The 26,064-nt window shown below is 42.3% G+C and overlaps 1 protein-coding gene and 1 long non-coding RNA gene across 5 annotated transcripts in view; one reads left to right on the top strand and one right to left on the bottom strand.

Annotated features, from left to right (window-relative positions):
- Positions 1–26,064, top strand: part of NSD2 (nuclear receptor binding SET domain protein 2) — a 100,720-nt gene that overhangs the window by 12,681 nt on the left and 61,975 nt on the right. For 2 of the 4 annotated variants that reach the window (XM_064418908.1, XM_064418904.1), the window contains exon 1: positions 13,659–13,816. The exons of 1 other annotated variant lie outside the window; for it this stretch is intronic. The gene's annotated coding sequence lies outside the window, so the exon portion shown is untranslated. Of the gene's footprint in view, positions 1–13,658; positions 13,817–26,064 lie in introns of those variants that run through there. One more of the 4 variants, XM_064418907.1, reaches the window with a different exon arrangement.
- Positions 1,584–13,379, bottom strand: LOC135299611 (uncharacterized). Its single transcript, XR_010361573.1, has 3 exons — positions 12,970–13,379; positions 12,775–12,853; positions 1,584–4,595 (listed from the first exon to the last, which is right to left on the bottom strand). It is a non-coding gene; the product is annotated as an uncharacterized LOC135299611 (long non-coding RNA).

The following is a 26,064-nucleotide window of genomic DNA, read 5'->3' as shown; positions in this document are numbered from 1 at the left end:
CAGGAATGTTCTAATTCTGACATAATCTCTCTGACTGAAATCCTAAACACTGTATAATTTTGATTTATTACCCTTAAAAGAAGGAGCCTGGATCTATAGATAACAGAATACCTGGCATGGAAAAGAATGGTTGAAAAGCCCAGGAAGACTGCAAGAAAATGCAGATTGATCATGTGACTTTACTCCAAACATTGTCTCTGCCAGCAAATCCATGAACGGAGCTGAAAGCAAGTGGAAAAACATTATGCGGATGTTTTCACAAATCCACTCTGTCACTCGGAAATCTCTCCTGATTATATACATTTTATAGCAAAGATAAGAGCATGTTACTAAGTTCAAGCATGAAACAGTCTGTTTACTAAAGGCTGCAGGGAATGTTTATTAAACCAGCTAATTTATGGCAAAACAGGGCCAGAACTTGATATACTCCACAAAAAGCTGCTTTACCAGGCAGCTGTTTCCCTCCCACACCGACAGTGTAACCCACTCCGTGCTGTTCTGTCCTCACATCTGCTGCCATGGGAGCAAGGAGAAGGCTTGTAAGGGTGTGAGGGCATGTTGGACCTGACTGCTCACAGGTGAAAGCTGGAGCAGCCCTTCAGTGTGCTGCTTAAAATGAACAGCTGGTATCTTTAAAGCAAAGCAGCTGGATCTAAATCAAGTAGAATCTTCTTAAATTGAAAGATGAATCAGGCTGGTTGTCACTTGGATTTTTTTAGTGAGGTAGAGTAGTTAGAAAAAAGAGCAGATAGAAACAATTCACAACAAGCTGGTTGATAAATGTACATTAAAAGCCCACTGAACACAATCTTAATGCCCTGCAGGATCTAAAATCAACAGGTCAATTAAAAGTAGACTAACAAAAAGAAATCTGCCCTCCACCCGTGCCTTTTTTCTGTTCTTAATGTTTGGTGAAATGAATGCTTGCCTCCTTTCCTCCCACACACTCAGCTCACAGTTCCCACTTAGCCATTTCCCAGTCCTATTTTACACAAATCTTTATCTTATCATGCTTCTCCTGCAAATCCTTCTCCTCTAGAGCACTTACATCCTCTTCTTTCATAAAATTCACCTTTTACAAGTGGTACCTAATCAGTCTTACTTTGTCCTAGACAGGAAAGGAGGGATTTATTTTAGAAAAAAAAATTATTATTCAGTGAATTTTGTGGCTAGTATGCATGGTTTTATTCTACCAGATGGTAGTCTCCTCTGTGCAGGAACATTGTCTGCTTCACTGTACTGCACAATGCATATTATTCTCACCTATGAATGGGCCTGTTCCTTATTACTGCCAAAGATCAAACATTACACAATTCCTCCAGTATGGAGCTACAATCTGAGCGACAGCTACTGCAGCCACTGTAAAAGCACTACAGCCTCAGAAAGATTATTCCTTCCTTCCTGAATACGTTAGAGTTGCTATACCAGGAACTAAATTTGTGCTTAGGGATATCAGGAAGTGCCTGATTCTTTTTATGTGCTTGCAGAAAGGGAGGAAAAAAAAGGAGGAAAAAAAAGAAGGGAAAATGAGGAGATAAAAAAAGAGAAGAGAAAATAATAAAAAGAAAAAAGAGAGGCTTGGGTGGAATAATATTTAGGACCTTTATTCCCTAAACTATATATGGACAATTTTCAAAGTAAGACAATAAAGTATTTATATCAAAAACTCTGTTCTACTAGAATGACATAAATCCTTGTAAGTGGCAGACAAAAGAGAAAAAAAAATTAATATTATTTCTGTAATCAATTAGCACGTTAACATGTAGGAATACAATACAGATAATATTTGATTCTTTGGACTAGAAAACTTAACATAAAGCCCAGTTCTGCAAACCAATCCTGGCATACTTGATTTTCAGCATGAGCTGTTTATTGAATTCTCAAATGAATGTATTTATCATTAGGAAAATCAAAATAGCAGAGGAAGTAATACAGTCTTAGATTTCCCACTGGTGAATTAATTAGCGGAGTCAATTCTGCCCTCAGCCTGGTATCTCATCCACCAGACAACACTCACTTCCCACTGTAATGACAGATGATTGTAAAAGCTTAACAGTGTTTTGCCAGTGCTGGTAAAGCTGATAGGGATGGGAGTGAAGGGCAGCTTGGTATCTTCTTCAACCAATGGCAAACTATTCAGTATGAGAGGTTAAGAACTACTTTATTAGGATGATTATCATTACCCTCAACAACAACTATAAAAAGCTCCAAGTCAAATGGTTGTGACTCACTTGTTGAAGGGTAATGCCATCTGTGGAGGAAATTCTGGGTATGGGCTGTCACCAGTGCCTAATCCCCCTGGAACAGGTGCACAGCAGGGCTGGGAGCCAGGGCATCCAGCTCACCAAGTAGATGCCCACTGGAAAGGAGGTGGAAGAAAAGAACAAAGGGCCTGTCTTCATGTTTCTCCCAAGCAGCTTCCACTTGTAAAGTTTTGGTGACTGGAAAAATTTGGAAGCCATTCTCCACTGAGTGTGCAGCAGCAGTAATACCCTACTTGTCCTTCCTCACCAGCAAGCTCTCCTGGGCCACTGCAGCAGCTCTAGAGTGAAATACTTTTGCAGACACTATGATTGCAATTGTAAATTCAACAGATTCTCTATAAACTGGTGGCTGTTAATATAGAATATTTTAAAACAAAATGCCTAAGTACCAGATCAGTCCAACCTGACTGAGGTCAAAAAACATTTGTTGAGTCCATTCAGGACAGAAATATTCCAAAATTGCCTTTTGAATGAATGAACAAGGAATACAGACTCAAAAGCTCAGCTCTGGCGGACGCTGAACTCGCTGTCATTTGATCTGCAGTAGCACTTGGGTGTCTGAGTAGGTCTGCTGAAACAGAAGGAAACCTTTCCCAAAAAGATTGTTCAGCTAGTCCAAACTGGTAGCTTCTGAGTAAAAGAAAAATATTTTCTTACATTATAAGGAATAGAAATAAAATAGCATAGTCCTTTCACTGAATAAGATACACCTATTAAAAATTACATATTGCAGAGTTAGAGAGGACCCTGTAATCAGACCTGCACTAGACAGACAAGAAGACTTATTAAAGGGTTTTTTTTTCAATCTGTAATACAATACACCTTTCAATATAATATTTCTGTCCAATTAAAATTATTCAATTAATGGATAGTCTATCATAGTTTTATTATGATTACAATTTATTGTAAACTTTATTGTATTAATTACTAACCTGAGCTGTAAAAAATGTAAATACTAGTAATTATTTAACTTGAAAACTGCAAAAAAAAAGAGAAAAAAATAGATAGCAAAAAAGAGGGAAATGAAGCTGATTAAATGTCTGGTTCCCATTGATTGCCAATAGCTGCTAGTGTTAAATTAAGAGGTTATTTTATTGTCCCCTACAGCCAAGCTCAGCCATGCTCCATTCAATAACTAATAATTTATGTCTTTGAGTTAATAATAATTACAATAAAAATATTCCCCATTTTCTGGCATGCTGTGTTTATTTTAGGATATTAACACAGCAATCCAAACACAACACGTAAAACTCCCTCAGGGTTTTCTGTCTCACATCCCAGACCTTCTGTTTCTTTATAAGCTTTAACAGCCACAGTTAGCAGAGATATAAATAGTCTGAAGCACAAGAGAATCTCTCTTCCCTGACAGAATCTTTATTTACAAGCTCCACAGACCTGAGCAGGTCAAGCAGTCCCTTGCTGGCAGGTTAATAAGGCCCACCTGCCAAATAAACCCACCAGTGAACTCCACAGGGCCTGCATAAATCCAGAGCCTTGCAACAAGATTTTCTCCCCAGGAATCATACTGAGATGGGATGCTTATAGTTCAAAAGGGGTCATCTTTCAAACTCCAGAGTGCTTGTCTGCCTGGCATTCACACATAAGTGTGCAAAAGGTTTGCAAAAACCACAGCTCTTACCTTCAGAAGATATTATAATTTAACATTTATATTTCAGTATTGCTTACAGGACACCCACATGCTGAGGCCTTCTCTGCTGGTTCCATATGAACATGTAAGGCTTGTAAGTCTCTGCCCTTTGGACTTTTTAAAGGGCAAGTATAGTTGGGTCATAAATTAAATCTTCAAAATTATTCCAGACTTAACATACAATTAATTTGCCTACAATGCCATAGAAAGAAAATTAACAAATATGATAACTGGTTATTTAAACCAACCTAGAAAGTAATTCTCAGATGCCAAAGTAAGTTTTTAAATTAATATTGAAAATTATCAATGTGGAATTCCATTCTGAGACCTAAGCTGTTTGAACACAACTCTTGGGTAAATGTTTCCCATTGAATCAATGACTTCTTTATGTTCTTCCCTGAATCAGCTAGGCCCAGCAACTGTCCAAGTGTGGGCACATCCACAGACTTCTGAAGAGGCCCACTCACTGTGTTTATATTACATTGTAAAAAGCATCTCCAAAGCATCCTTCAGATTTCTGTTTCTGTTCATACAGTCAGCAAAGTGGCAAATTCTGAGCACATGCCTCATCATGTATTAGGATGGTACCAGGCAGATGAAGGCAGACAATGGATTGTAGCTGAGCAACAGAAGCTCTGGCTCAAAGCAGGACTCATGATCCACTCATGAAGGGAGCTGGTTTACTGTGGTAAAAAGAATAGAGAAAAAAGATCCATCAGAAAGCTAGAAAAGAATAGAAAGGAATGATAATAAAATCTTGTGACTGCTCACAGCCTTGACACAGGTGGCTGTCATTGGTCATCAAGTAAAAACAATTTCACATGCTGGGTAAACAATTCTCCAAATCACATTCCAAAGCAGCAAAACACGGAGAAGCTGAAGCTTCCCAGCTTCTCAGGAGAAAAGATTCTGGCAAAAGGATTTTTCATAAAATATGTCTGTGACAGTTTACCTTTGCACACCTGGCTGAGAACTGCAGGAGTGCCTGAGCAGATTCACAAACAGATATTTGGCCCAGCCTTAGAGGTGGCAAAGGCAATCAGGAAGGGCAATATGCAGCTGGAGAGACAGCCTGTGTGTAGTGGGCAGGGATCACAGGTCCCACTCTGAGCCAGTGAACATCTGATGAAGTTCTTCAATTTACTGTGAGGGACATATCCATATCAGGCCTACAGGCTGCCTGCCTGTAAAAATCCTTCAGGACAGGTTACAGGCACATCAGGGAGCACATAAAAAAGGCTTGCAGCTCTTTGTTCCTGCAGGTCTGCAGTGCACTGGACCAGAGTCCTCACAGGCACTGGGCATTGCAGCTGTGTTAGAGCATAAATTACTGGGGCTGCAGACTACTAATTGATAAGTACAGCTATTTGCCAGAGTCATTCCAATACAAGTCAAATGCAGCAGTTTTACAAGCATAGGTGAAGTAAGGAACACATGTAGAATGTACATTTAAGATGGTGTGTTGTGGCACAGCACTTGGTTGCACTTTGAAGGCCTTGAATGTGTTCCTTTGAATGTCAGATTACCAGAGAGAATGCTCAGTTTCAGGATCCTGGTACTGCAGCTCTTGGCAACGTTATCAGCGGTGTACTTTTACTAAGAGGCAAAAATATCTCTTCTAGGGGTCCTTTTGGGGTGAGACAGAAGTTGGGGCTTTGAATCACAGATACTTTGATTCTGAATGCCATTTAAGTGCCTATCACATCCTGTGGAACCAGTGCAAACAGCACTGAAGAACCAGCTCAGACCAAAAGATGCATGTAACACCAGCCCTTCAGCAAGCACTACATGCCCAGTTGCTGTAGCAATTGCAAAAGGGGAGTGTTCAAGTCCCAGTGGTTTGTGTCCATGGGAATGATGCTATTCTTAGCACAGTGGTACTACAACCATGCCCAGCTTCAGCGTGAGACAACAGAGAGTGGGTGAATCTTCATGCAGGCTGAACCTACACCCTGGCCACGCCCAGCACCTTTCTTCTCTGCTGGGTACATTCTTCACTTGAATCACAGTTTAATTCAGCTGCTGTAAATGCAGCTGAGACAACCTGATGTTTTTCTGCTATTTGTAAACTGGATGCAGATTTGGCACTGGGGCCAGTGTTGGGTGCAGAGCTGAGCTGCAGTCACTGCACACAGTGTGACTGACTCCTGCAGAGAGGGCTGAGCTGTGTCACTGCACACAGTGTGACTGACTCCTGCAGACAGGGCAGAGCTGTGTCACTGCACACAGTGTGACTGACTCCTGCAGACAGGGCTGAGCTGTGTCACTGCACACAGTGTGACTCCTGCAGACAGGGCTGAGCTGTGTCACTGCACACAGTGTGACTGACTCCTGCAGACAGGGCAGAGCTGTGTCACTGCACACAGTGTGACTGACTCCTGCAGACAGGGCTGAGCTGTGTCACTGCACACAGTGTGACTGACTCCTGCAGGCAGGGCAGAGCTGCAGTCACTGCACACAGTGTGACTGACTCCTGCAGACAGGGCTGAGCTGTGTCACTGCACACAGTGTGACTGACTCCTGCAGGCAGGGCTGAGCTGTGTCACTGCACACAGTGTGACTGACTCCTGCAGACAGGGCTGAGCTGTGTCACTGCACACAGTGTGACTGACTCCTGCAGGCAGGGCAGAGCTGCAGTCACTGCACACAGTGTGACTGACTCCTGCAGACAGGGCTGAGCTGTGTCACTGCACACAGTGTGACTGACTCCTGCAGGCAGGGCAGAGCTGCAGTCACTGCACACAGTGTGACTGACTCCTGCAGACAGGGCTGAGCTGTGTCACTGCACACAGTGTGACTGACTCCTGCAGGCAGGGCTGAGCTGTGTCACTGCACACAGTGTGACTGACTCCTGCAGACAGGGCTGAGCTGTGTCACTGCACACAGTGTGACTGACTCCTGCAGACAGGGCTGAGCTGTGTCACTGCACACAGTGTGACTGACTCCTGCAGACAGGGCTGAGCTGTGTCACTGCACACAGTGTGACTGACTCCTGCAGACAGGGCTGAGCTGTGTCACTGCACACAGTGTGACTGACTCCTGCAGGCAGGGCTGAGCTGTGTCACTGCACACAGTGTGACTGACTCCTGCAGGCAGGGCTGAGCTGTGTCACTGCACACAGTGTGACTGACTCCTGCAGACAGGGCTGAGCTGTGTCACTGCACACAGTGTGACTGACTCCTGCAGACAGGGCTGAGCTGTGTCACTGCACACAGTGTGACTGACTCCTGCAGACAGGGCTGAGCAGTGTCACTGCACACAGTGTGACTGACTCCTGCAGACAGGGCTGAGCTGTGTCACTGCACACAGTGTGACTCCTGCAGAGAGGGCTGAGCAGTGTCACTGCACACAGTGTGACTGACTCCTGCAGACAGGGCTGAGCTGTGTCACTGCACACAGTGTGACTGACTCCTGCAGAGAGGGCTGAGCTGTGTCACTGCACACAGTGTGACTCCTGCAGACAGGGCTGAGCTGTGTCACTGCACACAGTGTGACTGACTCCTGCAGACAGGGCTGAGCTGTGTCACTGCACACAGTGTGACTCCTGCAGACAGGGCTGAGCTGTGTCACTGCACACAGTGTGACTGACTCCTGCAGACAGGGCTGAGCTGTGTCACTGCACACAGTGTGACTCCTGCAGGCAGCCCAGCCCAGCCCAGCAGCCCCTGCTCCCTGCCAGGGGCTCCCTGAGCCGGAGCCTCAGTGCTGCACTGCCTGGCACTGCACGCTCTGGCTCATTAACAGTAACTGAAGCACAAACAGAGCTTACAGCATGAGCACATCCAGCTTGAGTGTAAGAACATTGTAAAATGTGCAAAACCACATCCCACTCCTTTCAGTTTTCACAGCAGTGACAGCACAGGTGAGCAGATAGCCCTGCATCTGCAAACCTGCTCATCCTGCCCTCACATCCAGTTGTTTCAGCCCTCGTTTGTCACATACTTTTGCACATGCTCAACACCAATGTAAAACAAGTGCTAAGCATCTTATATAAAGTCTCCAAACAGTTCTTGAAATTAGTGGCAATTTCTGAAAATGCCTGCCAGTGAGCATTTTCCTCAAGGCATATACACAGAGTAAATAGGATATGATCACAACTACAGTTTCTCAGTACAGGAAATTGCCAGTCACCAATGTAATTAGAAACAGTTCATGTGATCAAATTAATCATTCAAAAAAGAGCAATTACTGTTAACAGAATAATGACATGCCTTAAAAAAGAATGAAATTACCCTTTAGGACTGACATAGTTACCCTCACCACTCTGTAGTGAGGCAGCAAAGATTAATACATATGAAAAATAAAACACGGCATTAGCATCTGCTGAAAACAGTAGTAGCATTATCTATCTGGCCTATTCAACCTTTAACAAACTTTATTTTTTGGCCCCAGGAGAGAGTGGAAATATCAATACATCCTTCTCTGCCAAAATGAAAAAAAACCCTACTCTTCAAGGTTTCCATTGCTATATAACTTACCACATTGTGATTATTGACCAATAATTACATGAAGAGTAAAGAGAAATCAGAAATTTGAAATGCAGAAGAATTTAACATTCAAATCTACGTTACAGGTCCTCGAAAGCTAAGACTTAGATTGTTAAGACTAAAGCTTAACTCTGTAAGATCTAAAAACACATGCCAAACATATTGCAAACAACTATATTTTTGCTCTGTTGTGTTAAACATTAATTCTGATTATAAATGTATTTTGAAATTTATACTTCTAAGTGAGATTAAGTTTATATTTAAAAACAGTAATACTATGCTATCAATAGATAGCAGAGTTAATATGTTTTGAATCCTCAAGCTGTGTGTTTCTACATAGATTAGATTTATTTTATTCTGAATGTCAGCAATGTTTAAATTAAGTCATGCTGATGGGGAAGATAATTAGAGACATATAACTTCTATAGATAAATTTATTGATTCACTGAAGTTACTTATACTAAGCTGAAGCACGTTAGCTGCTGAGAACTGGTATACAGCTGGTTTTTATCATCCCAACACTGGAAAACAGCAGGGACATGCTCCTCAATTTTCCTTTCTCGTGGCCTCTGTCTTGCCCTGAAGATGTATCTCACTCCCTCATGTGTTCAACTTTCCTCTTTCTTTTGCTCCCTCAATTACACTTCCCTTCTTCTGCTCAACACAAATAAGTATTTGCAACAAAAGTGACATTTACTCCATTCTTTTCCTATCTGAAAACATACCTGGTAAACAGGCTGATGTAACTTGTAGTATGAAGATTTACATTTAACTGTGTTTTTTCATCAGGTAATCATATTTTACTCTGATCAGTGTTTAAGCCATAAACTGTAGCTGCACTTAAGATGTCCCTCATTTGGACAGAGTGTAATTCTGTTTCAAATTCTCAAAGTAGATTATTTTCTTTTTCCCAAGGAATCAATTTGCTATTAAAAAATACCATTACTCCATTTTTATATGGGGTTACACAAAGTCTGAAAAGCTTGTACCTTCTCATTTTCAAGATAATTTGAAAGTGATTCTAATACGTATCAAATTTTTCAAGTAACCATTTTCAATGAATTTTCATTCAAATTAATTAGCAAATATATGTCCAAGTTCTCTAGAATACGTTTACTACTATCATTACACAATGAATGTGCTACAATTGATATAAAATACTATGAAACACTGATTTTAAATTTCACATTTCATTGTTTCTTAATTCTAGATCAGCAGCTTGTCCATATTAAACAGCATGCAATGTGCTGCATGGTCAAAGACATAAACACATACATGCTGATAAAGATTTTTCTTCACAGTTGTGATGATACAGACTGACATGCTGAAGATCAGTGTCCATGTCTAGCTATATTTAACATAGCTAGATTCAGACAGGTTGAAAACAACAATTAACTCTCTGTTAATCCAAAGAAAAACATGGACTGCTGGCCAAAGGTGATGGGCTGCCAGTTGCCAGCATGAAAGTGTCATGGTGATAGTTGGGATAACACTGAGCAGGTGTCGCTGCATCAGTGCTACATCAAAACAGAACAATGGGCAGCATTAACTTTACCAGTGTATTCATGGTTTGAACTGTTAATGTCTTCAGTGTTCACCCCTAATACGTTGAAAAGTCTGTGAAACAAGAAAAAAACTACATCTGTAGGTTCTATATGGCCTATTACAGTACTCATTCAACATCTTAGTACAATAAACACTGCAAACATGCTGTGCTGCTCTGCTAATTTGGGAATATCTGATTAACACATGGATGACACTCATGTAACTTCGCTTTTACCCTACTTTGAGTTAACATTGCCATCAAGATAATCTGCATGCAGGAAAATACATATTAGACAGATTGCTATATAACATCCTAAAACAAAAATAAAAATAGGTATAAGAAAGGAATTTCGAAAGCAGTCCATAGCATCCATATAGGAGAGAAACATAGATGGCTCCTGCCACGGAGATCTGTGAGATTAAAGGTGCTCATGAGCTGCACTGTCTTTGCTATTTGCCTTTGCCAGGGCAATGGCAAAGCTTCAGCACAGGGACTGCTGGTCCCCATCGCTTCTAAGGGCAACAAGTACCCCAAAATGTGCCCCATCCCCTGTCAACAGCACTGACCCAGCTCTCCAAGAAGGGAGCTCTGCACTGCTGCACTGAGTAACGCCACTCGCTGCCAGTTCTGACCTCTGTGTCACACAGTGCAACTGCAGCAAGGCCTTGGCTTGTCTGGCACTCACTGTCCCTGCTGCAGCAACAAAACAAAACTTCCTTCACCTTCAGAATTCCAGCACATGCCTAAAGCCAGGGGCACTCAGTTCAGTTACTGCTGAATAAGTGATCTGGAAAAAGTACTTGAATTGCAAATGATCTTTCGGCCTAGTAACTAATTGATAATCTTCAAAATACTTAAATATTCCTAGGACAGCATGCTACCACTACATTTATTTAAATGTCTTTGAGTTGAAAGAGGATATTAATTGTGATATGAATTGTGATACTGTTTAACACAATATATAATAAAAGTTGAAAGTAAGCAATAAAAGCAATAAAAATTTTAGACCAAATGAAACAGGAGTCACTAATATATGAATACTTTTATTTGCTCTAGTTGTGCATCTTTGGTATTTCTTGAATAGGCCATTGAAACCAAAACTGCTACAAGATATTGGCTAATTTAAAATCACAAGGAAATATAATGAAAGAACAAAATCTCCAAAAGGTTCAGCCTGGAAAATTGTGACTACTAGAAACTGATTAGAGGACATTTCCTTCAACTCCTTCAAAGCTATTTCTCAAGTGTAATGCAGCGTGCCTGTGATTTGTCAGCACAACCTTATTCTGCACTGCATATGCATTTACACCTTGAGAAGTTAAAGCTTTTTTGAACTCAGTTTTCAGAAGTGTTATATATCTATACCCCCTTGCAAAGGACCAGCTCTTTGTGTACCACAGTGGAAAAATGAGGTATCTTTATTACCACAATAGAGCTCAAGGAAATGGCCAGTTGTTTTCAAAATTAAAAAACCTGCAAGCAAATTTTTATTTAAAGGGTCAAGACATTGTGCAAGTTTGCACCAGTGTCTACCTACAATATAAACTGATGGTATTCCAGTTAAAGGTGTTAGCTCCCAGCATGAGTTTTTCTGGAAATCTGCGTGGTGGGTTTATCAGGAGGTAATTACATGACTGCAAATCTTGATCTCACACACAAGGCCAGAGATCTACAGGAATTGTAAGGACTAAGGAAGACTTGTCACCTTGACCATGATAACAAAATCCTTCCACTTACACCTTAAAGAACTGACACAGAAGGCAAACACAGGAACTGTGTTATCTGTAGGATATTATGCATGAGTGATAGGTACAAAATGAAAATTTGTTTCTTTGCTAAGTCATACATAAAGATAAATTCATATCATCAGGCCTGCACAAAAATTTATTTCTAAGAGAACGCAGATAAAGCATTTGTATCACGCAAATTATTGATAATAATGTTTTTTATTGAAGTTGGGGGTTTTTGGGGAGGAGCAGAAAACACCCCTGAACACATGGCATGCTTTGTACTTTCAGCATGTTAGATTTATTGTTTAACTATGAAGAAAAGCAAGCCTCTACATTCCCTTATGTAAACAACAGGATTCAAATAGTCTTATTTATTTGTATTGATACCAGTCTCTCTATTTTTCATTAGAAAGGATCTTAAGTTTTTCTGTGACTGCATTTAACTGAACTTTAGAAAGGAAGCTGGATAAAACTGTCACGACTCTTAATCCAAATTAGCTACTTTAAAATGTAATGGCACTTTATCTTTCTCTTTAGTGCTGTAAACACTGACATTCAGAAACTAAATCTTGTTTGTCTAACACCTTAAAGATAGCGTATTTTCTTTCTCACAGAAAGGCTGTAAAACAAGCTGAGGTACCTTTATCACTGCAGACTGATCTCCTCCAGCCACATTCAGCTTAAAGTTTTAATCAGCTAACGATTAAGATTTTCATTACTAAGTACTTAGCACTAAATTTGCATTGTTCAACTGCTAACTGCTATGCAGCCACCATTAAACACTCACCTAAAAACATCAACAAACTTCAACATATGAAAGTAAATTAAGGATCACGTAAAAAAAAAAAAAAATAAACAGTCTGAGCCTTTCTGCAACAGATGGCCTAATTTCACCATTATCCACGAAGTATGATGCTGGTGTGTTTCCCTCCCTCAATTATCATCTGTTTACCTTTGGCAGGAGTTGCGATAGGTCGTTAGCTACCAGGTTAATACAGTATCCATAGCACCGAGGAACTCCATTCTCTGCCTTGTGCACAAACACAGCTCCATAAATCCTTTATTAAACCATTGAAAGCTTGAAAAACCTGCCCATTACCTGCTGTACATTATCCGGTGCAACGGTTCATGAGAATATTTGTTCCTATTGTAACATGACGGCTATTTAACGATTTAACCTAAAAAAAAATAATAAGAAGAAGAAAAAAAAAAGCTGTGTTTTCAATTGGCAAATTACAAGCACATGTACTTATTTTGATGCAAGCTTAAAAAAAAAAAGTGACCCAGGCCGTACTTCCAGAAGAGACAGCCCGGATAATTCGCAGCCAGGCACACTTCGGCTCTTACAACCATTCGACAGCCTCCAAATTGTGTGCAGTTGTACGGAAAGTCAAAACATTTGGCTTAAATCAGGATTTGCAGAAAGCGCACGTGTACGGTGGCTGAGGCCAGCAGCGAGGAGAGCACTTTTCAGCCGGCCGGGAGGAGAGAAATAATAATGTAAAGATATTTAAAACTAAACGTTTATCGCCCACCTCTGTATATTCCCTTTCAGGAGGGGGGGTTGGTGGGTTTAACCCGCTCTTGCGCACCTGGGGACGGCTCACTGCCACATCCCCGTACCGCAGGGAAGATCAATAATAACAACAACAAAAAGATGTTTTAAAAAAGCGTTTCCCACCGGGGTGGGCGGGCTCTGGGCGCGCTCTCACCCACCTGGGGGCGGCGAGCCGGGCTCCCCCGAGCGGGCCTGGCCCCACCTCGCCCCGTGGCCTTCCCTCCCCGGGCAGCCGGCCCGGCCTCCCGCTCTCAGCCGGGCGGCCCCGCTCCCGGCCCCGCTCCCGGCCCCGCTCCCGGCCCCGCTCCCGGCCCCGCCGCTCCCGGCGGCCGCGCGTGCGGGCGGCTCCGCGCGGGGGGATTTGAAACGGCCGCTCCGGGGGCCGCGCGGCGGCGGCGGCCAATCAGCGCCGCCGATTTTTCGCGCTGGTTCTGGCCGGAGGAGGGGGCGGGGCCGCCGCGCAGGACCCGCCGGAGCCGCCGCCGCCGCCGCTGTGTCGCCTCGGCTCCCGCCGCTCCCCGGCACCGAGATACCGCCGCCGCCTCGCCCGGCTTCCCGGGGAGAAGGATGCGCTAGGGCACAGGTCGGTAGGCCGGCAGCGCGGCTCGCTCTCCCCCGCGGGAAGGGAGGAGGCACCCGGGGCACGTTCCCGCAGGCCCCGGGCGGGAGGCGGGAGCGGCGGCGGCGAGGCTCGCCCGCCCGCGGGGATGCTGCCGCCCGGCCGCGCGCCTCGCCGTGGGCACCGGGAGCCGCTCTCCCGGGCCGGGACCGCGAGCCCTGCCCGGCAGAAATGCAGCGGAGGCGGCGTGGGAGACGGGGGGTTCCGTGGCGGGGCATCCGCGCCCCCCGCTCCCGCCCCGGCGCTTCTCCCGGGGACTCCCCCTCCCGAGGCTCCGCTCCCCTCAAACTTACCGTCTCCATCTGCCCGGGCAGCCCGCGGCTCCCCTTTCCCCCTTCCCCGGAGGAGGGCTTTTTTGTTCGCTCCCCCTCCTCCCCCCGCTACCTGGCCCCCGCTGCGGGGCCGCGGGTCCCCCCGCCTGCCCCTCGTCCCCCCCCGAGGCTGCCGCAGGATTTGTGCCGCTGGCTGGGCCTGACTCTTGGGTGGCGGAGGAGCGGAAAGGAGCGATGCCGAGCCGGAGTCCCGGCTGTTGCAGCTTCATCCTTTCCCCCCGGCCGCCTCCTCCTCGGCGCTGCGGGAGGTCGGGGGCAGCATAAAGGGGTAAAGGAGAGGTGCCCACCCGTCCCACCTCCCTCCCCGGGGAACGGGGGATCAATCAGTGCAAATCTGAAAGAAAACCGGAGCGGGGGGACACGGCCGATGGGAAGGGGGGAAAAAAGCCTCCCCAGGCTTTAAGCAGCCCCATTAAGGGGTAACGAGGCTGCAAATGTCCCCCCCCGTGGCGGTGAGGGTGTGGGGAGGTGGAGGCTGCTCCTGCCCCTTCCCGCCGGGTAGGACTGAGATTGTACGGCAGCAGGAGTGAATGTAACTCTGGAAATGTATGGAGGGGGAAGCCATGTTTGATTTATTCCTCCACCAAACACTGGTGTGATGATCCTTCCACTTACACCCTTCTGCGGTCCATCCTGGACCGGTATGGGAGGAGAGCCTTGTTAGGAAAATGGAAAGAAAACATTCCTGCGAAGGCGTGCGGGCTCGTTGGCTCGATATTCATTAAGTACAAGAGGACAGGGCTCTTGTAACTTGAATTGATATTTGTGTGGTAAAAGAGCCTGGGGAACTTGTATTCCCAAGGCCATAGTTACAGCTCATCTGCTGTGGCTTTACCGCTCTGGGGGTGGAGAAGGGAATTTGCCATACTTCTTGAACGTATTTATACTTGCTTTTTGGTTTTGTTTTTTTTTTTTTTAAATATGTCGGCTGTAAGGAGGAGTAAACACTAGTAGAAGTACAGAGCCAGTAAACACCATATTTAAATACATTTCAGAGAAAATGGGCTTCTTGCTAACAGACATAAGGCAAGCAAGAGGCTGGTATCAGTCATTGCCCGTGTACTTTGTGTGCATGAGTATTTTCTTATTGGCATTTACATTAAAATTGGTTTATAATGATTGTTAAATTTAGGAGCTAGTGCACCCCACACTGAGTAAGCTAAATAGGTCTGCTTTAAAAAAAAAAAGAAAAAGGAAGATATGTTTGGCTTTTAGCCTTTGCATACATCCAAGGAAGGTAAACACTGGGGTGGCAGTGAAGTTTGTAATAGATTTTGCTAAGAGTCTTTGCTAGTGTCTTAAGCAGACACACATATAAATATATATATATATTTAAGGTTACTAACATTCCTTACACATGGAAAGTGTGGCTTCAGCTGCAAGAATAAATTGATTCTTCACTGAAATGTTCGTATGTTAGTAGAATATCTGCAAACTTATTTCTGAAGCTATTATTTGCTTGTTTGCTGTGGGAATTTGGCTTGGGAAATGCAGCATATCAACGTTAATAAACTCCTCAGTTTCACAGTGTGGTGAATTTGACTGTGGATTATTTGACTGTTTTGCAGGGCCATTCAGGGCTCAGTACTTAAACTGTATGCAATTTTTGGTTGCTTCAGTAACTGTCTATATCCCATATATTAAATCATGCAGGGATTGTTGTCTAGTATGAAACCATCAGAAAATCTGACAGTTTTTTTCAGCATGTGAATAGACTCTAAATATTACTGGAGACGGTGTGAAGGTTATAGGACTATCCACCCTCATACATGCTTGGAAAAATCCAGGTATTAAAAGTACAGTAAAACCTACTACTTTATCAAATATTATTTGAAAATGTCAGAAGGAACTAGGTCATTATACTTTAAGGGTCTAGATTTAAAGTAGTTTAGAAGATGGAAAATAAAAATAAAATATATTTCTTTTTAGTTCAATATGAATCCAAGAAATAGCTGGTAAGAATAAAAAAAGTGTTTCACTGTCTGTAGGCCTACATGCCTTTTCTGAAGCCAGTGGTAGTTTTGCAGGTGAGATTATAGCATGTAAATTACTGCCTGCATGTCATAGACTGGATATTACAGCAAAACCAACCCTGCTTGGGTTTAGACTGGAATCAAAAATGACTGTTGCTTTCTAGTGTTTGGGTGATGGATATATGCATATATGTGAGTTTGTGTCCAAAACACTGCACTAATAAAGCAGCAAAGCAGTGGCAGGAGGAGATTGTTTTTCAGTGTCCTGTTGTTTGTGGCCCTTTCACCTCTCACTGTTGCACTGAGCCTGCTTTTTGTTCCACCGGTGTCAGTACATTTCCCCAGCGAGGTCTTGTTTCTGCAGCCTGATAAATGTGAGTGTTTCCTTGTGGTCGATCAAAGCCTATTGACTGCATTGGGGCTCCATGTGCATAAATGTTCACCTGCTCTGCTCGGATTCCTGTGTCAAGGATCTGGTGTGTGATGAGTAGAAGATACAAACAGAAATTTTGCAGCAGTTTGGTCACTGCTGGTCATTCCTGCTTATATAACCACATGACATTTCCTAGGTTTTAAGCATAGAAGATGGTTTAATGCATGAAAATTGCATGTATTTCCTGCATAGAGCAAGGTAAAGGGCCAGGCCTTTTCTGGGAAAAAAAATTAAACCTCTCCTCAAGAGCAGTGTGCTGCACAGTGAGAAGCATCCATTAAGTGGTATTGGTGAAAACAACAGATTCCCTAACAGTCAGTAATCAGGCATGAGTGAAGAACTGCTTGGGTGGGACTAATAATAATGCCATAGATGATGGCTGCATGTTTTAGTACTGTGTTTGAGCTCTTTCACTACTTATCTGCAAAGACAATTGAAGTGGCCTTATGGTTGAGTAGATGTGATAGATCTGGTGTAATTATCAAATCCAGCCTTGGGATGACGGAAGAATGGAGATCATAGAATCAGAGAATGCTTTGGGTGGGAAAGAACCTTAAAGATCATCTAGTTCCACCCCGCTGCCATGGGCAGAGACACCTTTCACCTAGAGCAGGTTGCTCAGAGCCCCATCTCAAGTGGGTCAGTAAGTCCCATGTTTGTAGGGAACATCCCTTTCCAGTTAGGCTGTAGCTTTGAGAAGTGTCTTCACCAAGGATGTACTAGAATCTTGGTGATGTAAATGAGAGGTGAGATGGAGCGTGGCACCAGGATAAGTGCTCAGGTGGTGAAGTGAAGTTAGAAAATAATTTCTCATCAGAGCTTGATGTGTGAGTCCACATTTCCTTTGGGGCATAATCGCAGAGAACTTGGGAGAAAGGGGATGGGTAAGGACAGCCTTGTTGATGTGCCAGTAGTCACCCTGCTGGTTGTAAATTCACGTAGTTGTTTAAATGGGTCGGTCAGATATGTTGTACAGTTAATGGTCACTTGGAAGGTTTTGATTCTGAGAACATTTTTGAAGGAAAAGAGAGAAACTACCTAAATACTCTGCCTTCATTGCACCTTCAAATTGGCTTCTCTATGACCTGAAGTCATTGGAGGTAGCTGTATAAATGTATTTGCCTTTTTCCTGTCAGTGACAGAAATTAGTAAAATGTTACATCAGGTGTTATTTTTAACGCTCTTATCAAGTTTGGCAACATCTCTAATAGGTAATTTATATTTTCTAGCATCAGCAGGAAGAGAAGTTTTTGGAATCTGTAGAAGGAAGATGTAGACCACAGTCCTTTCTGGTGCCCTTTTGGTTGAATAGCAAGCTACAGAAATACTCAAAGTTCATGGCAAACAGGAATATAAACTAATATATATTAATACCTTGTGATGATAAGTATTCCATGATGGACTGTGCATCAACCTTCCTGACAAGCAGCTCTAAACTTTAGCACCAGATAATCTATTGACTCCCTTGTACATTCATTAAGCAACTTCTGTCCAAAGCATACAGTAGATTATAACATAAACTGAATTTTTGAAACTGCATATTGTGTGCAATAAACAAATACCTGTGAATCATTCTTGAACCAAAAGCAGGATTTGTACTATCCTTGCTAATGTTAAGGAATAATACTATTGCATGGAAGTTGTTCTTAGGGTACCATGATGTGCTGAGCTACCTGGAAAGTAGGTGCTTGAAAATGTATTTGAATGTTTCACAGCAATCAGATTGTACTTAGTGAGTATGGAAAAGTGAAGTACTAACTTAATGTATTTCACAGTTTTCATATGTTGGGCAAAATGACTGCCCTGGGGCACCACTGATGCAGGTTCTGTATATGACTTATTGTGAAACTAGTAAAATATATGAGACTTACAGCATGTTTTAAATTGCAAGGATTGCTCAACAGGTGATGGCTCTGTTTCTAGTTCTGTTCCCATCCTTTTAGCTTGTCCTGTTTCCTCTTTGTGAAAGACAGCAATTTGATCTTCTTTTGAACTTTGATATTCAGCTCCCCAGCACAAATTGGAACTATTTGGGGTAAGGATACCTAGGTGGCAAATAACTGGAAAACTGCAGCATGATGTACTATTGAACTTCATTTTCATAGAAGCTTTACCATTTTTCCTCTGCTGTCTGTGAAGGCTTCTGTTGGTTTTCTGTGTCTCTTTGGAGGAGCACAAGGATGTCTTGTTCTTTTGGCTGACAGAGATCACCATTGAACTGTCTTTGTGACATCTCCTTGGCTTGTGCCTTATACAAAATACTGAAATATTATTATCTCACATCCATGCTAAAATAGACGTTAAAAATGTGTTTTATACAGAATCATAGAGTGTCCTGAGTTGGAAGGGAGCCCCAAGGACCATTGAGTCCAGCACTGGAGTGAGTGATCTGTACAGGGCCTGAACCCACAATATTGGCTTATTAACACCATGCTCCAACCAGCTGAGCCAAACTCAAGGTATACAAATCATCTTCAAACGTACTTGGCCTTGAGGGCTAAGATCAGAATTCCATGTTTTCTTTGCCAAAGTCAAAGATCATAACATTTAGGAGTGAGTTCTGTTCTCTGAGTTCTGCCATAGTAAACAAGAGATACACAAAGGAGCAGAAGATGAGATATACTGTGACAAAAATATCTTTAAGAGAAAAGACTGAGGTTAGGGAAGATCTCATTAGAGATGTGATTTAAATGGAATTTGAAATATTTTGAAAAGCTACTGATTGAAGAATAAAAGAAGCATTAGAAAGAATATGTAGTAATGCAGCCTTCTGTGATGGTGTTTGGGAGCCATTCCACATATTTATTTATTCTAATAAGCAGAAGTGTAAATGTTCATGCTGTGGCATGGTTAGTCTCTGGAGCTGAGGTTCCCAAGATCACATATCAGATAAATGAATTGTGGAACTTGCCAGCCTTGGTGGGATTTCATTGAAGCAAAGATCCTGACTGCACTGGCACTCTGAAACATCTAAACTGGGGAGTTATCTCTGTAGTAAAGAATGACTAGATTCCAGTCTGATAATAAAGGCAGAGGGATTTAAGCCAAAGTATGAACCTTGTAGAACAGTGTAGGGTGAAAGATGTGAATATGGATCATTTCCCTATATGGAGTGGTTGGCAACAATTTTCAATCAAACACTTCAGAATGAAATTAATGTGATTTTTCTGTGAGTGCAAAATGCAGACTCAGAAGCTGGTTTATAGTAGCACTCCTGAACAAACTAGAAACAAATGCTGGGATTAAATGTGGAATGTGACTGAAATTCAGCAGTAGTGCAAAAACCAAGTTCCAGCCATAAAATGTGTAGCTGAAAGTACATGTGGAATATCTATTCATCAGGTGAAAGCCTGGCTCAAAATGGTAGTGATAGCTGAGCCTGCAGAAACTCTGCAAATAGGGAGAGGAGCTACAATTGCTTAACACTACTTATTTCTACAGTCAGAACTAGATTTTCCCATGAGAAGTATGTACAACACAATTTGTCCAAAGAACTAAATTTGATAAGACAGTGAAGTAATGCACAAAGCTAGTACTGTGCTGAAAGGAAAGCAAAAAAATTGCAGGAGATACCCACTGCAAACCTCTCTACACAGAAGTTTTGGAAAGTGGACAGGAAGGAATTGGTTTATTAGACAGAGAAGTGTTTTATTTTTCTGTCTTACAAGTGGAATGGATAAGGTACACTATATCTAGAGAAACTTAAAACTCAAATTCCAGACCTTTTACCTCTAACAGTTACACTAATCACTTTCTGAGAGATTTTTGATGTAGATGTAGCAAAAGAAATAAAAAAGGAATTAAGAACCTTGAGAATGATGGTAATGCATTTTGGCAGGAGCATGGTAAAGCTCCAGCACAGGGAAATACTTCAAGTTATGTCCAAACCAGAAAGGCCACTTCATAGGAAGTATTTGGATTTGTTTGAAGAGTTTCTAATGTCTGAAGTCTCAGGCCTTGCTTGAGTGCTCCTGGCATACATCTGCCAGTTCCCTCTGTGCGTGTGTTTTGCCTCAAGGTAATATGTTGATAGAATTATTAATGTAGTTGCATGTAAATGGTTATGGTCTGTGTGAAGTAGATCAGAATTAGCACAGTATGGCCAGGATCACATTATAGTCAGTTCCATTCAGATGTGGGTATGTGCAGTTTTAAGTGAATGGTTCATATCTGTAAGGTAAATTCTGTAGTGCCAGGAGTCAGGATTAATTACCTGTGACCTTTACCCTCCAGATCTTTACCTAATGCTGTGAGATGTGAAGCTGAATGTACTGGGTGAAAGAAATCAGCTGTTTGTACACATTACCTGTCCACATCAGAGAGGTGCACTATGAGTGCGATGTGTTGCTGCTTCTGTAAAAAACAGAGGATGTGGCCAAGTGCTGCTCCAGGATTTTTGTGCCCTCTCTGTGTACATACAGCTGGGCCTTCATCGTGTTGGCAAAGCCTCACATATCTCCAGTGTCACTGCCACTTCCTAGAATGATTCCAATGCACCAAGTGTGCTTCTGGCATTTAAATGCACCCACTTGGATGAGCAGGTTTTAATGCTGTGATAGACAAAGATAGCAGACTTGTCAGGGTCTAGGCAAAATGATTGTAGCTCTGGATTAGAGTTAGCTGCTGTCTGGTCAGGTCTGGCAAACCCTGATTTCTGTAGAGGTGTAGCAGATAACATCTTGTTAGCACTGCATCTTAATTCATTGCCTATAACATTTAGTGGTGTCACCCCAGGTTTGAACTTCCCTTCCTTGAATTCCCTCAGAATTTGCGCAGTCAGAAATTTTCGTGATTCTCTTGGTGAAGCTTCAGGCAGTTGCAATGCTGTCACAACTACATATGGGAATAAGAGCAGGATCACTGGCCACAGTGAGGAGGAAGCAGATTATAGTGTGTTTATCTGCTGCAGTGAATGTTATGTAAGCCTTTCAGATCCTGAAAGTGTGGTGCAAGGAATAGAGGTGGGATGCTGACAAAAAAAGGCAATGGGATTAAAAAAGGGAAATTAAAGTAGTGTTAGACCAGGTGAAAAAGCAGTATAAAAGGAACTCTGCACTGAAGTGCTGTGCTGTTTGAGATTGTGTGTGATTGTGTTTGGTTCTTTGTTCCCAAGCTATTTAGATGCACAACTCTGACCTGCTTGAAAGACAAGGAGAGACATCATTTCATTGGTGAGCAAAGAACTAAACTGAGGAAGAACTGAATTGTTGAGTCTTGTTTTGCTAGAGAGGGACCATTCCCATTGGAGCTCTCCAGGACACAGAAAAGTCTCAGGTTTGGGGGCTGCCTTTGTATTTATCAAATACTGGTGGTATATTCACTAGTTTCTACCACTTTAGGCACCAGTGCTCCTCTCTGCTCATGTGCACAGGAGAAGCCATTCTTTTCTGTTTGATCTGTGGTCCCACCACAGTGGTATGTGTAGTCTCTCTTCAGACAGAATTACAACACCTTAGAAGAATTTGATTTTACTCAAATGTATCTCATTGCTTTACCCACCTCCAGCAGCATGAGTGGAGCTGACAACATTAAATTTCTGCAGCAGTGGAAAAAAGTATTTATGGGATTTTAAGAAAAGGAACTCATGGAGAGGAATCCTCTTGCCGAATCTTCTAGCCTTGTCCGCATAAAAGGGTTGGTTGCAAAAGCTTTTCCCAAGGAAGAACAAGAAAGCAAGTCCATCCATTTTGTGAGCTTGCTTTCTGCAGTAGCAAGTGGCATCTAAAGGGAAGAAATTGCTTTCCATTCTACAGTTGTTAAATGTACACGTTGGTATTACCTATTGTCTTGATAAGAAGGCAGTAAATACTTCTTTTGGTTCATGAAAATAGGCTGTGACATTGAAGTTCAGAGATTTTATCCATCGGGGAAAAAAAGCAAATCCAAAACAAATTTTAAAAGATGGATACTTTCTTTTTCCCCTAAAAATATTTGGTGGCAAGTAATATTGGGTAGTAAGTGCAACTGTAAGTACACTAACTTTTTTCACAGAGTTTTCAAAATGTACTTTTTCTAGTTATATCTACTGCAAGATTAATGAAGTATTTACTTCAGGTGCTTTTACATTAAAAATCGTCTTCTTTGGACAAATGCTTTAAAAAAATTTTCCTATTTTCAATTCTATCTCAGCTGCTACAGTAAAGGTTTTCTTCATGAGAGATGATGCTTTTGAATTTTCTGGCTAGAACTGGTTTGTGACACCTTTTGGCCAATCTTGCAATGCAATTTTTAGTTGTGTTTTCTTCTAAAATAAAATTCTGTTTAGATCCTGTAGTCATTTTTCATTGTTTTAATGCAGTGAAGAACAGTTGTACTACACAACAGTAAATACTCATCTACTCCTATTTGATATTTTAGGGTTTTATACGAGATAATATGAGTAAGCATACTTAGGTTTTCAAATGTATTAGCAAAAAAAGTGTTGTAACCTTCTGAATCTCGTTAAGTATTTTCTCTCATTCTGATCTGGAAAACAACCTTTTGTCTTAAAATTGATGAGACAATGGAGAACACCAGAAAGCACTCTTAACACAAAAAAGCAGCAGCCATCTACTAGCTTTTTAGGGCCAGCTGAAAGCCTGATTTGTAGGTAATAAAAATAGCTTTTGTGGATAAAGTTCTTTTAGTGTGAGTTTGTATTGAGGTGTGTCATCCTCCTCTTCTTTCCCCCACCGCCCTGTGCCTGCCCCAAGTAATTCACCAGAGTAAGAAAACCCTTAGACAAAATAAAAGTGATATTTAATAGAGATGCTCGTTGGTGGTTACTTACTCAGTTCCCTCCCTTTGGCAGAATTGAAAGGAATGGAGTACTCCATTCTTTCTGACACACCAGAAAAGCATCTCTGAAATTACAGCAGATGTGGAAGAAATGGCCAATAAATATCACATAAATGATAGTGGCTTGGACAGTGAAGGAGGAATCTGACATGCACACTAACTGCATTTGACTCATGGCTCCTGTCAGATGATGAACTTTCAAGTAATTAATGCATGATTTAAAATGTCTGCAAGATAGTTTGCCTTATATAGAACCTGGTTTTTTAGTATGAAAATGTGTACGAAGCCACCGCAAGGATTATCCAGTTGTCGTTGATTAAAAATTCTAGAGACCTCATCTGATAAGAGATCTTCTTTTCCATACTGAAAGCTATTTGTTCACAAGCCAAAACATCATGTTTGTTCAGCAGACTCCTGGTTATAATGGTTTTTTCCCTTTTGTTAGTGAAAATGGTACTTGTTGGGTCACCAGACATTCAGTATGGCACGATACTGGCTTAAGCTCATTAGCTCCTGCTAGCATGTGCTGCTTTTGTCCCCTTCCTTTCCCTGCCCTCCCCCCACCTTCCTTTTCAATAAGTTTCTAGAATCATCTAGAAAGAGATAAGGGATTGCTTTTGCTTCTGTGTGATGCTGTGGTCCAGCAGGAGTGCACTTGATTTTAGATACCAAATCTAATTGTATGCTCAGCTGCTTCAGTTCCTTACTCTTACAACTTGAATCAACCAGATCTTGTCTGTGATCTGTCTATTTCATTTCATTCCTTCATGTCTTGTCTTCTAGATCTCCCTGCATTAATTCCAAACTCACAGCAGCCCTGCTTGGTTGGTCGTTATTTTCTCCTTGTCCCTTCTTTCCTGCTCGTTCCCCTCCTCTCACAAAGGCCTGGTCCTTTTTCTTCTTACAGTGTTACTGTGAAGTTTTGTGTAGTAAAGGTGGTGCAAAACGTACCTGGCTTAAATTTTTATCTTCTTTCCTGAAACCCTTTGTTATTCCCATGTGTAGATTTTCTTTCTTTTACCCAGACCCCACAATGTAGCTTATTTTTTGCAAGGAGGACTGAGATGTGTATCACTAATTTCCATCCCACTGGTTGTCCTAGAGATGGTGACTAACCTGCAAATTGCTGTCTACATGTCTCATCTCCCCATGGGATTATATTTTGTGTTAGGTACTCACATCTGTTATCTTAGCCCATTATTCTGCCTCTTACTTTAAGCCTCTCCTCATTTGGTTCCATTAAATCTTTGTACAAACTTGGTCTATTTCCCATGTTTTATAATCTGTATCTCCTGGTCCTGATACCTCACAGTTTCAAATTACTGCCTTTATCTTCATTTTCTCATTTACAATTGTTGTGGGTACATTAACTTCCTCCTTTTACCAGTATTACTCCTGGATTTGTTGTCTCTAGGCTCCAGTGATTTGAGGAGCCTTTTTCAGTGCTTTCAGCTGTTTTTAGTGACCTGTGTTTGTGAGAATCATTAACTGAACCTTCACTCACTGAAGTTCTTGAAATCTGTGCATCTTCAGGTGGATTGGGGAAATCAAGGTAACTGCTAAAAGTTCAGAGTCTTTTTGTTTTGGTTTCTTTTTCTGTTTTTTTTGGTGTTTTGGTTGGTTTGGGGTTTTTTTTGCTTGGTTTGTTTTGTTTTTGTGATATGGAGTGTGTGCTGTTAGGTTTATTAGCTAGAAAGAGAATAACTTGATTTTTTTAAGCCACAGATTTTAACTTGTTTATCTGTGGGTCATTGTTCAGACAAGGCCTTGAGAAGTTTGATCTAGGGGTCAGAATAGATGATCCGAGGAAATCCCTTCCAGCCTAAGTTATTCCGTGACTATGGCAATTTTTGTTTTGACGTTCTTAAGATACCCATTCTAATTCATCATTGTCCTGGGACCGGGTGCACCAGTAACAACCTCACTGGATTATTTACTGCTTCTTTGGAGGCGTGCCTCAAGCTGGACGGCTTTGTAGCTCCAAGACTTATGTGGTGAGAGTGAGAATTATAATTCAGCAGCACGGAACAACCTGCGGGTTAGGAGATGCGGCTGGCCCGATGCCGAAGCCCATCGGTGCCGTGACCAGCAGCTGAGGGAGCCATCCCGAAACCTTCCGTGGGCGGGAAGGGCCGCGCCGCGCCCACCGGAGGGCGCTGCGGCCGCGCGGAGCCGCGCTCTGCCCCGGGGCGAGCTCGGAGCTTCCCAAATCCAACCTCCGCTTGGCTCCGGCAGGACCCCTGCCAAGGAGGCGCAGGTTCAGCAGCAGTCCGGTGGTTTGGTTGTCTTGTTCTTGGTTTTGGAGGTTTTTCTAAGGGATTTTGCGCTCTAGCTGCGGGACATGCTTCCCAGCAGGTTTGCATTTTGCCCGGAGGTTTATAGAATTTGTCACTAGTTGTTTCTTAAGAGAAATGTGATTTCAGTTAAATCTGCTGAATCACAGCTTGAAACACTTATTTCGTGTTATTAATTGGGTTGGAGAATTTGCCTCATGTCCATATTTTCGGAGAATGTGCTGTGAAAGGATATCAGTTCCCTTTAGGTTTAGTCATTTATTCTGTTCTGGTTGAGTTTTCAGTTTCCTTTCATCTCTAATTCCTCTTAAGAAAAGTTAATATAGACAGCTGCTTTCTGCTCATTTTATCAGAGATTTTATTGGTAATTCAGACTTGATCTGGCTAAAGAAAGATTAGAATT

This window comes from Passer domesticus, chromosome 4 (assembly GCF_036417665.1).
Source record: "Passer domesticus isolate bPasDom1 chromosome 4, bPasDom1.hap1, whole genome shotgun sequence".
Classification (NCBI taxonomy): domain Eukaryota; kingdom Metazoa; phylum Chordata; class Aves; order Passeriformes; family Passeridae; genus Passer; species Passer domesticus.
Note: the sequence above shows the minus strand (reverse complement) of the source record. Positions and strands in the feature narration are given on the sequence as shown.